The sequence below is a fragment of the Callospermophilus lateralis genome, chromosome 2, assembly GCF_048772815.1.
Source record: "Callospermophilus lateralis isolate mCalLat2 chromosome 2, mCalLat2.hap1, whole genome shotgun sequence".
NCBI lineage: Eukaryota > Metazoa > Chordata > Mammalia > Rodentia > Sciuridae > Callospermophilus > Callospermophilus lateralis.
The window spans coordinates 104,732,235-104,743,495 of record NC_135306.1 but is presented as its reverse complement, the minus strand read 5'-3'; positions in this window follow the sequence as shown (position 1 = coordinate 104,743,495).

The window sequence follows — 11,261 nt, the reverse complement described above, 5'->3', positions numbered from 1 at the left end:
GTGAGATGCTCTCTATAACACAAGTACAGCACTTTTATAGATACTACCAAACCTTTTAGAATTCTGTTATCAGTAGGATTTCATTTTTTATAAACTTTTTCCTCCAAAAGGACACAGCTACAAGAGAAAAAACAGTTTCTCACAGGTACCCTCAGTAAAAACAGGGAAGGTTTTATAAGGTGAACTCTAGTTCTTAGCTTGACAATAAAACTAAGAATTTCAGATTTGAATACTTAGCAATTGTGCGGGGGTATTTTTTAAGTTTAAAATTTTTAATTTTGTTTTTAGTTGCACTGATTTTTTTTAAACACTTTTCATTTTGAAATCATTACTTGTTCACAGGAAGTTGCAAAAACAGTAAAAATAGTCCTGTGCACTATTCATCCAGCTTCCAGTGAGGATATCGTCTCTTGTGGTACAACCCAAAGCAGAAGGCTGGAATCGGTGCATTGGGGTTAACTAGACTACGCATGTTAATTGACTTTCCCCATTTCTTAAAAACCTGAATTCATTTATGTGTTTGTATGTTCATAATTCTATGTAGTTTTATCCATGCAAGTGTAGTTTTGTATAACCTGCCCTATGAGTAAGATCTAGAACCATCAGCACAAAGAAGCTCTCTTGGTAGGAATACTTCTGCCCACTCCACTCCATTCCTGTCTTCTAGCAGCTGCTACTTACTTCTCCATCTCTATATTTTTGTCATATCCAGGATGTTCTATTAAAAGTATCACGCAGTATATAACCCTTTGTGATTGGCCTTCTTCAGTAAGCCAAATGCCCTTGAGAGTTCCTTCAGGCTGTGATATGTATCAGTGGTTCATTCCTTGTTTACTGATGAATAGCCCTCCATTGTGTGGATACCGGGAAGTTTGTTCAACCATTCTCTCAGAGCAGACTTTATGGTTTTTACCAGTGTTTTGCTATTATAAATAAAGATGTTATGAATATTTGCAAATAGGTTTTTATGTGAATGTAAGTTATCTCTCTGTGATAAATGCCCAAGAGTGAAACTTCTGGGTCATATGTATGGTAATTACATATTGAGTTTTATATTATGAAAAACAACAAAACAAAACAAAACAAAAAACAAAAAACAAAAGCAAAACTGTTGAACTGTTTTCAAGAATGGCTGTAACATTTTACATTCCCACCAGCAATGTAGGAGAGATCCAGTTTCCCTACATCCTTCTCAACTTTGGTGTTGTCACTATCTTTCATTTTAGCTGTTCTAAGCAGTTCATAGCCATGTCCCACTGTGGTTTTAACTTTATGATGGCTGATGATGTTGAACATCTTTTCTTGTGCTTTTTTGTCATCATTATCTCCTTTTTCAAAAACTGCTCATTTCTTCTTTTTTAAATGTTGATTTTGAGGTTTTTTTTACATAGTCTTGACACAAAGCCTTTATTTTTTTAAGATATGGATCTTTATTTTATTCATTTATTTATATGTGGTGCTGAGAATCAAACCCAGTGCCTTGCACATGCTAGGCAAGCGCTCTACCACTGAGCCACAACCCCAACCCCACAAAGCCTTTATTACAGTTAAGCTCTACAGATATTTTCTCCTAGTACGTACTTTGTCTTTTAATCGTTCTGAGACGCTCAATTACAGGGCAATGGTTCTTGTGATGAGATTCAGTTTATCAATTTTTTCCTTTAAGTATTGTGATTTCATTGACCCATGTAGTTATTTGCCAAGCATGAAGAGTTTCCCCATCGTTTTCTTCTCAAAGTTTTATTGTTTCACATTTCACATTAAAATCTGATACATTTTTGAATCAATTTTTGTCTCTGGTATGAGGTCTATGTCAAACTTCACTCTTTTTTGTCTATCTGATTATTTACAACTATTTATTAAAAAAACTATCTTTTCTCTATCAAATTGATTTTATAGCCTGTCACACATTAATTGAGCACATTTATATTGGTCTGTTTAAGGCTTCTCTATTCCATCCCACTGGTCTCTGTGTCTATTTCTTCTGCAATATTACTTTACCTTAATTATTGTATCTGTATAAGTGCTAACATTAAGTAGAGTGATTCCTCCTACTCTATTTTGCTTTTTTCAAAATTGTTGAATATCTTTTATTCCTTTACCTTTCCATGTAAATTTTATAATAAACTTGTTGGTATCTTTACTATATTGGGTCTTGTAATCAATCATGAACCTTACATGCATCTTTGCTTGGTTAGATTTTCTTTGATATCTTCATTAGTATGTTTGGAGCACATGGACCTACATATGTTTTGCGAGATTTATACTTACGTACTTCATTTTGGGAGAGCCATTATAAATGATACTCTTCTTAATTTTTATTTTCTATGTTTGTTTCTAGAACATGGAATTCAATTTATTTTTGTGTGTATATCCTGCTAATGGATTTTTTTAAAGTACACTGAAGTTTTTTGTTGGGATTTTCTTGTGTGGACAACCTTGTGAGGTGCAAATTTGGATGATTTTATTCTTTCCTTTCATATCACTGTGCCTTTTATTTCCTTTCTTTCATGCTCTAATTAGGACTTCTGTTAAATAACAGTAATGGAAGTGGACATCCTTGCTAAATTCCTAATCTCAGAAGGAGAGAGCATTCTGTCTTTGAATATAAGGTATAGTGTTAGCTATAGATTTGTATAGATATTCTTTAATAAGTTGAGAAAATTCCCTTTTACTCCTAATTTTTTTGGTATGAATGGATGTTGAATTTTGTCATGTTTCTTTATCAATTGATTCACTTTCAAATATCAAATCAGTGTTCCTAATTTATTTTAGCCCCTACCCTACTTGGTTGTGCAATATAATTGTGCGGTTTGATAGGCTAGCGTTTTATTTTAGTATTTCTGTATCTAATCTAAATTCATGAGAAATATTAGTCTCTAGTTTTCTTTTTCTTTTTTTTTCTGTCTGGTTTTGATATTAGGGTAATATGGGCCTCAAAATAAATTGGGAAGTACTCTCTCTTCTTCAAGTTTCTGGAAGAAGTTGTAAAATTTGTGTTAATTTAAAAAAAAAAAAGTTTCTTCTGTGAAACCATTTTTTTTTACCTGAAGAAATTCTTTCTTAAAAGTTTTCAAATTAGATGTTGAATTTCAGAATCAGTATCAGGACTATTCAGATGATCTATTTTATGTTGAGTGAGGCCTTTATCATTTATGAAGTCCCAAATATGGGTTCTTCAGAAAGCAGGACTTGAAGCCAAAGTTTATTCCTGGGTTAGGTGTGTGATCAGGGGGAGGCAGGAGCAAGATGAAAGGAGACAGACTGGAGAAGGGAGACCCGGGATAAAGATGTGTTACTGAGTTAATGTGAAATAAGACTGGATGCTGGATGTCACAAGGTCTCCAAAGCTAACAATGACTGTTTCTTAGGACAGTTTCTCTGGGGAAGGAAGAGAGAAGAATTTATTCCCTCAGGACCATCTTGCACTGGTTAGAGTTTTTCCTCAGGTTTAATTTGCCCCTTGCTCTGAGTGACACATGTGTAAAGTGTCTACCTAGTCCAGTGCTGTCTCACTTTGGGGTAGACAGGGGGTCTCCTGGGCAACAGCTAAGTGGCTTCAACTCAGGTGACGCATGGTCAGACTGGTCTGGCATGAAGCCGCTCAGTGGAACAGAATTGGTTGCTACAATAAGTAGGACTGAAACAGGTGAGATGTGAAGCCAAGAGGGTGTTAAATGGTGCAGAAGAATTGTCTGAAATGGTTTACGAGTGAGAGAAAAAGACTTAGAAATGCAGTATGCAGTTTCCTCACAAACAAACAAACAACAGAACTGCCATTATGATCTGGCAATTTTGCTCTGGGTAAGTATTCAAAGGAAATAAAAATCAAAATGTTGGAGAAATATCTGAACTCCCAGATCTATTTACAAAAGCAAGATGTGGAATCAACCCCAGTGACCATCAATTGATGAATGGATAAAGAAAATGTGGTGCACATATACAATGGAATACCATTCACCTATGAAGAGCAGTGAAATCCTGTCATTTGCGACAATACAGACGAAACTGAAGGACATTTTGTTAAGTGAAATAAGCCAGACTTAGAAGGACAAATACCATATGCTCTCACTCATGAATGGAATCTAAAAATGTTGAAAGTAGAATAGTGGTCACCAGAGGCTGGGGACAAAGGAGGGTACATGGAGAGAGTCTGGTTAATTAGTACAAAGTTATATTTAGACAAGAGGAATAAGTTCTGGTGTTCTATTGTACAGGAGCGTGACTGTCGTTAACAACAATATAGTAAAGTTAGAAGAGAGGATTTTGAATATTTTACCACAAATATTTGAGGTGAGGGACATGCCATCCACCCTGACTTAATCATTACATAATGTATGTATGTATCAAACATCACATTTCACCCAGTAAATCTATACAGTTATTATGTTTTGGGTTAGCTTTCCATTGCCATGACAGAATGCCTAAGATAGACAACTTAAAAGGAGGAAAGATTTACTTTAACTTATGGTTCAGAGGTTTCCGTCCTTGGTCACTAGGCCCCATCACTTTGTGCCTGTGGTGAGGCAGAACATCATGGCAGGGAGCACCGGATGAAGCAAAGCTGCCCACCATATGGTGGCTGGGAAGCAGAGAGAGGAGGCAGCGTGGGTCCTTTGGTATGCCCCCAGTGAGGTAGGCAGGTCTCCAGTGATGCAATTTCCTTCCTCTGGGCCCCGCCTCTAATGTTTCCTCCACCTTCCAATAGCACCACAGACTGGCATCCAAGCTTTTAGCACACGCACTCCAGATCCAAACTGTAATATGTGTCAATCAAAAATAAATTAGATTGCTGGGAATATAGCTCAGTTGGTAGAGTGCTTGCCTCACATGCACAAGGCCCTGGGTTGAATCCCCAGCACTACACACACACACACACACACACACACACACACACACACAAAGATTCAAAAATTATAAATATTGTTAATATTTAAAAATAAGTCAGCAGAGCCAGGTACAGTGGTGCACACCTGTAATCCCAGTGGATTGGGAGGCTGAGACAAACCCAGCCTCAGCAATAGTGAGGTGTTCAGCAACTCAGTGAGACCCAGTCTCTAAATAAAATACAAAAAAAGTAGGGCTGGGGATGTGACTCTGTGGGTGTGTGCTCCTAGATTCAATACCTAGTTAAAAAAAAAAATCAGTAGTTGGGTAGATTTCAAGATATCTCAGAAAAGACTTCTAATATTTGTATTTGGTCTTTACTTGGAATGTGAGTGAAGCCTGAACTGTCTTTCTCATACCATCTTCCTGTGTGTGTTCTATTTACCTTCATCTTGTGTATCTAGGAATGGGATTTATCAATCTTCCCCATCCCTCAGAGAGGACCCCTTCCCATCTGAGATACTCCACCTTTCTCTCCATGAAGGAGCTCCCCTGGATATCATCAAGGAGGTATGGATGCTTCCAGACCCTTAGAGTCTTAACTGACTCAAGACAAGTGTCTTCACTCTGAATGGTTTTCCTAGGTTCCATTTGTAAAGTCAGCTTAAGTCTGAGACGAAATATCCCTATTTTCCTAGTTCTTAGCCTAGAAGTCCACCTAAGAATTATTGAATTATGCCTATGTTTCTAGGTAGGACAAGCCTCTATAATCCTAAACTAATGAGAGTTTATTAAAAGATTGTACATTATTTTATTAAAATATTACATGTATATAATTTTAAAGGCAAATAATACTATAAGGTCCAAAATAATAAAATCTCTCCCTTGCTTTTTCACTCTCTGCATCTAACTTTTATTCCATCAAGACAAACACTTTAATCTGTTTTCTGATATTTTCTCCCATATTTCGGGAAAATATGTTTGGGTGCTAGATCTATATTTCAGTTTTAGATGTATGAATCAACTTCCTTTTACGGAGGATGAAGGTTTAGCACATCGACACTCTGCTTCTGCTTTCTCCATCCTTCCACTCTGTTACAGGGGATGATATTCCTGGCATTTAGTAACTGCTGGACAACACACGGGAAAGTGTCATAGCTATGCCTATTGAATGAATATCCTTTTTAAAAATTTTATTTAAATCAGTAAATGGCCTAGGGTAGTCAGTGAATGGACAAATTTTGAAAGCAAACATCCTGGGCCCAAATCCTGCTTCTGCCACTTTTTGCTGTGCAATTTCAGGCCAATTACTTGATATCTTCATGCCTTTTGTGGGGGAATAATAGTAGCTACTTCACAAACTTTTTGTAAAGGTTAAATGAGGATAGTTAAAGAAAGCATTTAGAGTTGTGCCATAGCCATACATATGCTTGCTAGTATCATTATTTTGTGATTATATTATAATATGTAAGATAATCTTATTGAGGCAAGAGAATATGATAGTTACATTTCCTTTCTTATATCATTTATAATTTCTTTTGAAGTTAATTATTGCCTTATTTTTAAATTTATTTACATTTTCAAGACCAAATTTCCATTTTTTCAAAAGAAATACAAATTTCTTTCCTAATATACAGTATATAGTCAGATAATCAATTATTATTCCAGTTTCATCTGCATTTTTTCTCTCTCTTGGATATATCACTTTTGGAATCCTTTGTAATCCTTTTCTAATCTGAACTGTCTGTTTTGTAAGCCTGTAATACAGATGCAAATCTGGGGCTTCTCATTGCAAATCTACCATGTTGGAAATATCACTGTGTGATGTGTTTTCTTTCTTGGTTTAATCTAGGGTTTCTCAGGCTCTTCATTGTGAATATTTTCAACTAAATCATTTTTTGTTGTGGAGGGCTGTCCTGTGCCTAGCAGTATCTAGCAGCAATCGGCTGTATGCTGCCAGATCTCCCCACTTGGGACAACCCAAAACATCTCTAGACATTGCCTAACATCCCTGGAGGGTATAATTGTCCTCAGTTGACAAGTTCTGGTTTAATTCTTCATTTTACTGAATCACATTTGATAATACCTTACTAAGAAGAGTTGCACAGAATGTAAATGTTTTTGAGACATTGTATATCCTAAATCTTTATTCTAAACTTATGTTTGCTAATTTAACTGAGTATAAAACTATAGACAGACACTTCGCATAAGATTTTGAAACTGTTTTAGTGAATTTTGGGAGGAGGGTTGGGCATATCTATTTTTTCCCTTTTTTTATTAGAGCTTTAAAGTTGTACAGAGTACTTGGATTCATGCTGAGAAACACAGACATGCATAGGCTTCAATTTCGATTCATGATCCTTTCCTTTTCTCTCCTATTCTCCCTTCCCTCTCCCATTTCCCTTCCTGTACTCCACTAGACTTCCTTTCACTCATCTGTTAATTTGTATTTGATTGGTTCTTTATGTAGTCTTATTCTTCCCTCCCCCTTTCCTTTATTTTACTCTAGCTTCCACATATGAGAGAAAACATTCAAACTTTGAGTTTTTGAGTTTGGCTAATTTCACTTGGCATGACATTCTACATTTCCATCCATGTACTGGCAAATGCCTTAATTTCATTCTTCTTTATGGCTGAGTAGAATTCCCTTGTATATATACACCACAATTTCTTAATCCATTCATCTATTGACTTCAAAAAAAGTATTTGGGCATGTTCCCTCCCTTTCAATTTCATGGGAATATTTTGAGAAAGACTGGTGTTTGTTCTTCTGTAAAGATCTCATAGAACTCAGCTAAGAATCCATCAGGTCCTGGGCTTTTCTTTTTTGGAAGGCTTTTAATTGCTGTTTCAATTTCCTTACTTGGTATTGGTCTTTTTAGGTTTTCTATATCTTCCTGATTCAATTTGGGCAGGTCATAGGTGTTTAGAGATCTGTCAGTGTCTTCTAGATTTTGTAATTTATTGGAATATAAATTTTCAAACTAGGTTCTGATAATCCTCTGGATTTCAGAAGGGTTTGTGGTTACCCTTTTTCATCTCTGATCTTGTTGATTTGCATCTTCTCACTCTTTCTTTTGGTTAGTTTGGTTAAGAGTTTGTGAATCATAATTATCTTTTCAAAAAACCAACTCTTCATTGCATTGATTCTGTGTATTGTTTTCTTATTTGCAGATTCATTGATTTTTGGCTCTGATCCTAATTTTCTCCTGTCTTCTCCTGGTTTGGGCTTAGTTTGTTCTCTTTTTAGGGACTTGAGGTGGACCATGAACTTATTTATTTGGATTTGTCAAAGTTTCTAATGTAGGCACTCAGTGCTTTAACATTTCTTCTTAGTGTTTTCATACTGTCTCAGTGATTATGATACTTGTATCTCAGTCCTCATTCATTTCTAAGAATTTCTTGATTCTCAGGTTTGGCCTTTAAAAGTTTTCCCAGAGTTCCTGTATATTCTGATCATGTTCTGTAATTTTTTCCCTTTATTGTATTCTGTATGCTCAATATCACATAGCCTGTGAAGTTTGTCATCAAAGGCTGAGGTTCTATATTCTATGCAATCTAATCTGTTAGTGATGCCTTCAAATGAGTTTTTAATTTGATTGAGTGTGTCTTTCATTTTTAGGAGTTCTTCTTGGTTTCTCTTCACTATTTCTATTTCTTTATTAAAATAGTCTTTCATCTCCTTTCATCTCCTCTCTTAATTCTTTCCTTAGATCTTCTTTTAGTTTATGAACATTTTAATAATCCGTTTTTAAAAATCTTCCTCTGGGTTTTCATCCACATTACTCTCAGTGAGATCTTCTGTTGGGGGATTCTGGATTTTGGGGGGAAATTTGCGTGTTTTCAGAGATCTTGGTCTTGTGTATCAATTATCGATTGAGGTGGATTCCTCTACTTCTTTTTCTTCTCTTTTTAACCTGTGTCCTTTTGTGTGTAGTTATCTTATTTGTTCTGGGACTTCTCTCTGTTTTTGATGTATGCATAGATACCAAGGAATGGGACCTAAGTTCCTTCTCTGATTGTTCCTCCTTGGGTCCTTGTTGTTAGTTTGAATCTTTTGCCTCCTTACATCTTTGAGTTGGAGTAATGTCAGTGAATGTTTAGTTCAGCAGCAGCATATCTATCCTGTGAACTTCGTTTCCCTTTAGGTTCCCAAAACCTTAAGCATGGGGGCGAAATAAACAATAGCACCAACTGTTGAAAACAACCAACAACACACAGTGTTAAAGTGATGCCTAGTTCCTACTATGACATCTTCAAAAATAATTGCCACCAATGAAACACAATGGTTAGTTCAGCAATTGTCAATGGTAAAAACAATAGACATGAACTAGATCTGGCTTTAAAGCAAACAGCAGGTGTCAACTACTATATTATCCACAACAGTAATGATTGTATTAGCATTAATGGTGTGGTCAGGAGTTTAATATAAACTAATTAATTCTGAAAGATGGTAAAATATACAGCCAATTAGGGGAAAAAGAAATGTGTTAGAAAGTTTGAAAAGACTTTACAAAGTTTAAAAAATGAACAGAGAATGCTGAAGAGATGTAACAGGTAAGGAAGATATGGAAGGAGGGGGGAAATAGAAGAAGCAAGGTACCAGGAAAGAGGGAGAGAGAATAATAAAATATGACTGTTAGCAGAAGATAAGAGGGAAAGAGAATAGAGAGAAATAAACAAATGCAAATAATATAGCACCAGACCAAATATACAGTCCAAGAACTCAGAACCCTCAAAAGGCAATGCTAGGTGCTGGGGTTGTGGCTCAGTGGTACAATGATCACCTAGGATGCGTGAGGCACTGGGTTCTATCCTCAGCACCATATAAAAGTGAAATAAAGATATTTTTAAAAAGATAATGCTAGGAAACAATAATTACAATGTGCTAAGAATGAGAAAAAATAAATACGTGTATGTATATATATTCCTGAACCAAGCAGCACAACCAGAATTCACATGTATGTGTACACACACACACACACACACACAGAGAGAAGAAATAATAAAATAAAATAGTAAAAAATTTAAAAATGCAAAATGTTAGTGAAAAATTAAGAAGACTTCTCCACTGAGGTGGTCAAAATAATTGAGCAAAGTGAATGGTCACTGGGCTGGGGATGTGGCTCAAGCGGTAGCGCGCTCTCCTGGCATGTGTGCGGCCCAGGTTTGATCCTCAGCACCACATATAAACAAAGATGTTGTGCCTGCCGATAACTAAAAAATAAATATTAAAAAATTCTCTCTCTCTACCTCTCTCTCTCTTAAAAAAAAAAAAACAAAAACAAAGTGAATGGTCACTGTTTATGTCCAATAGTCTATCTTTCCAATTCTTTTTGAGTTATATACTGATAGTGAGAGCAAGGGTCGGGGGTTGTTAACCCCTTCCTGTTTTGTGTTGCTCTCTGAGCTGCCAGTTGGAGTGGCCTAAGATTGAAGCTGCTTGTATAAGTTAGGACATACTATCAGTTGGCATTTTGTCCCTTTGGATTAGTTCAGTGCACTCCCAGGATGCAGCTTCTGCAGTGCTCTGCAAAGGAAGTTCCAGCACATGGGTCAAATCATGCATTAGGGCCTTTGATGAGTGGTGCATTTTTTGGAGAGACTAGATTGACCCACCCCTAGGGCTAGACAGTAGCCCATCTCTTCTGCAGGTTTATTTCCCAGAAGCCTCCCAAGATATCCATTCGTGGGTCAAGTGTATCAATCCTCTAATCACTGTTGCCCAGGAGAACAGACTTCCCAGGTTTCATACTTGAGTGTATTTACCCCAGGCCACTTAGACTCCTGGTTTGCTTCAGTTGGCCACTTGAGCCACCATACTTAAAGGAGAACAGAGTTGGACTCCCTTTCACCCTCCTGACTTGAATCCCACTGGGTACAGTCTACTCCATGCCTGTTTCATTCATACTCTATCAGGCCCAGCCTGAGTTACTCAACTGGAGCCTGCTGGGATATTGTGGTTGTGTGTAATTTTCTGACCTCCAGGATCCTGAAGTTGCCATGGCTTCACGCTTGCCCCAGGATGACTCCTGCATTAGCTCTCTGAGGCCAGTAGAGATATAGAGCATATTCTTCAAGCACCAGCACACTGTGCAGCCTCTGGATCAGCTAAGGAGAGGCAGCATTTTGATCTGAGGTTTCTCTGTACCAAAACTGAGACTTTCTCTCTGTGGTGAATCCACACTGGCAGTAGCTTCTATGTTTCTTTCTTCTTTGTTTATTGTACTCAAATTTCTGAGTTCCTTAGATGCTTTGAGTGACTAATATTATATTTTAGTGAAATCCCTATTTCATGCACCTCTATGAGAAGCTGTACACACTCTGCTCCCACGCCATGCACAGTGTGGGATGCGGCTTTCTTCTTCTCTGCTATCTTCTCTCTCTCTGGATATCTAGTTTAATCCTAGAAAAATATTGAATCACAAATTTTA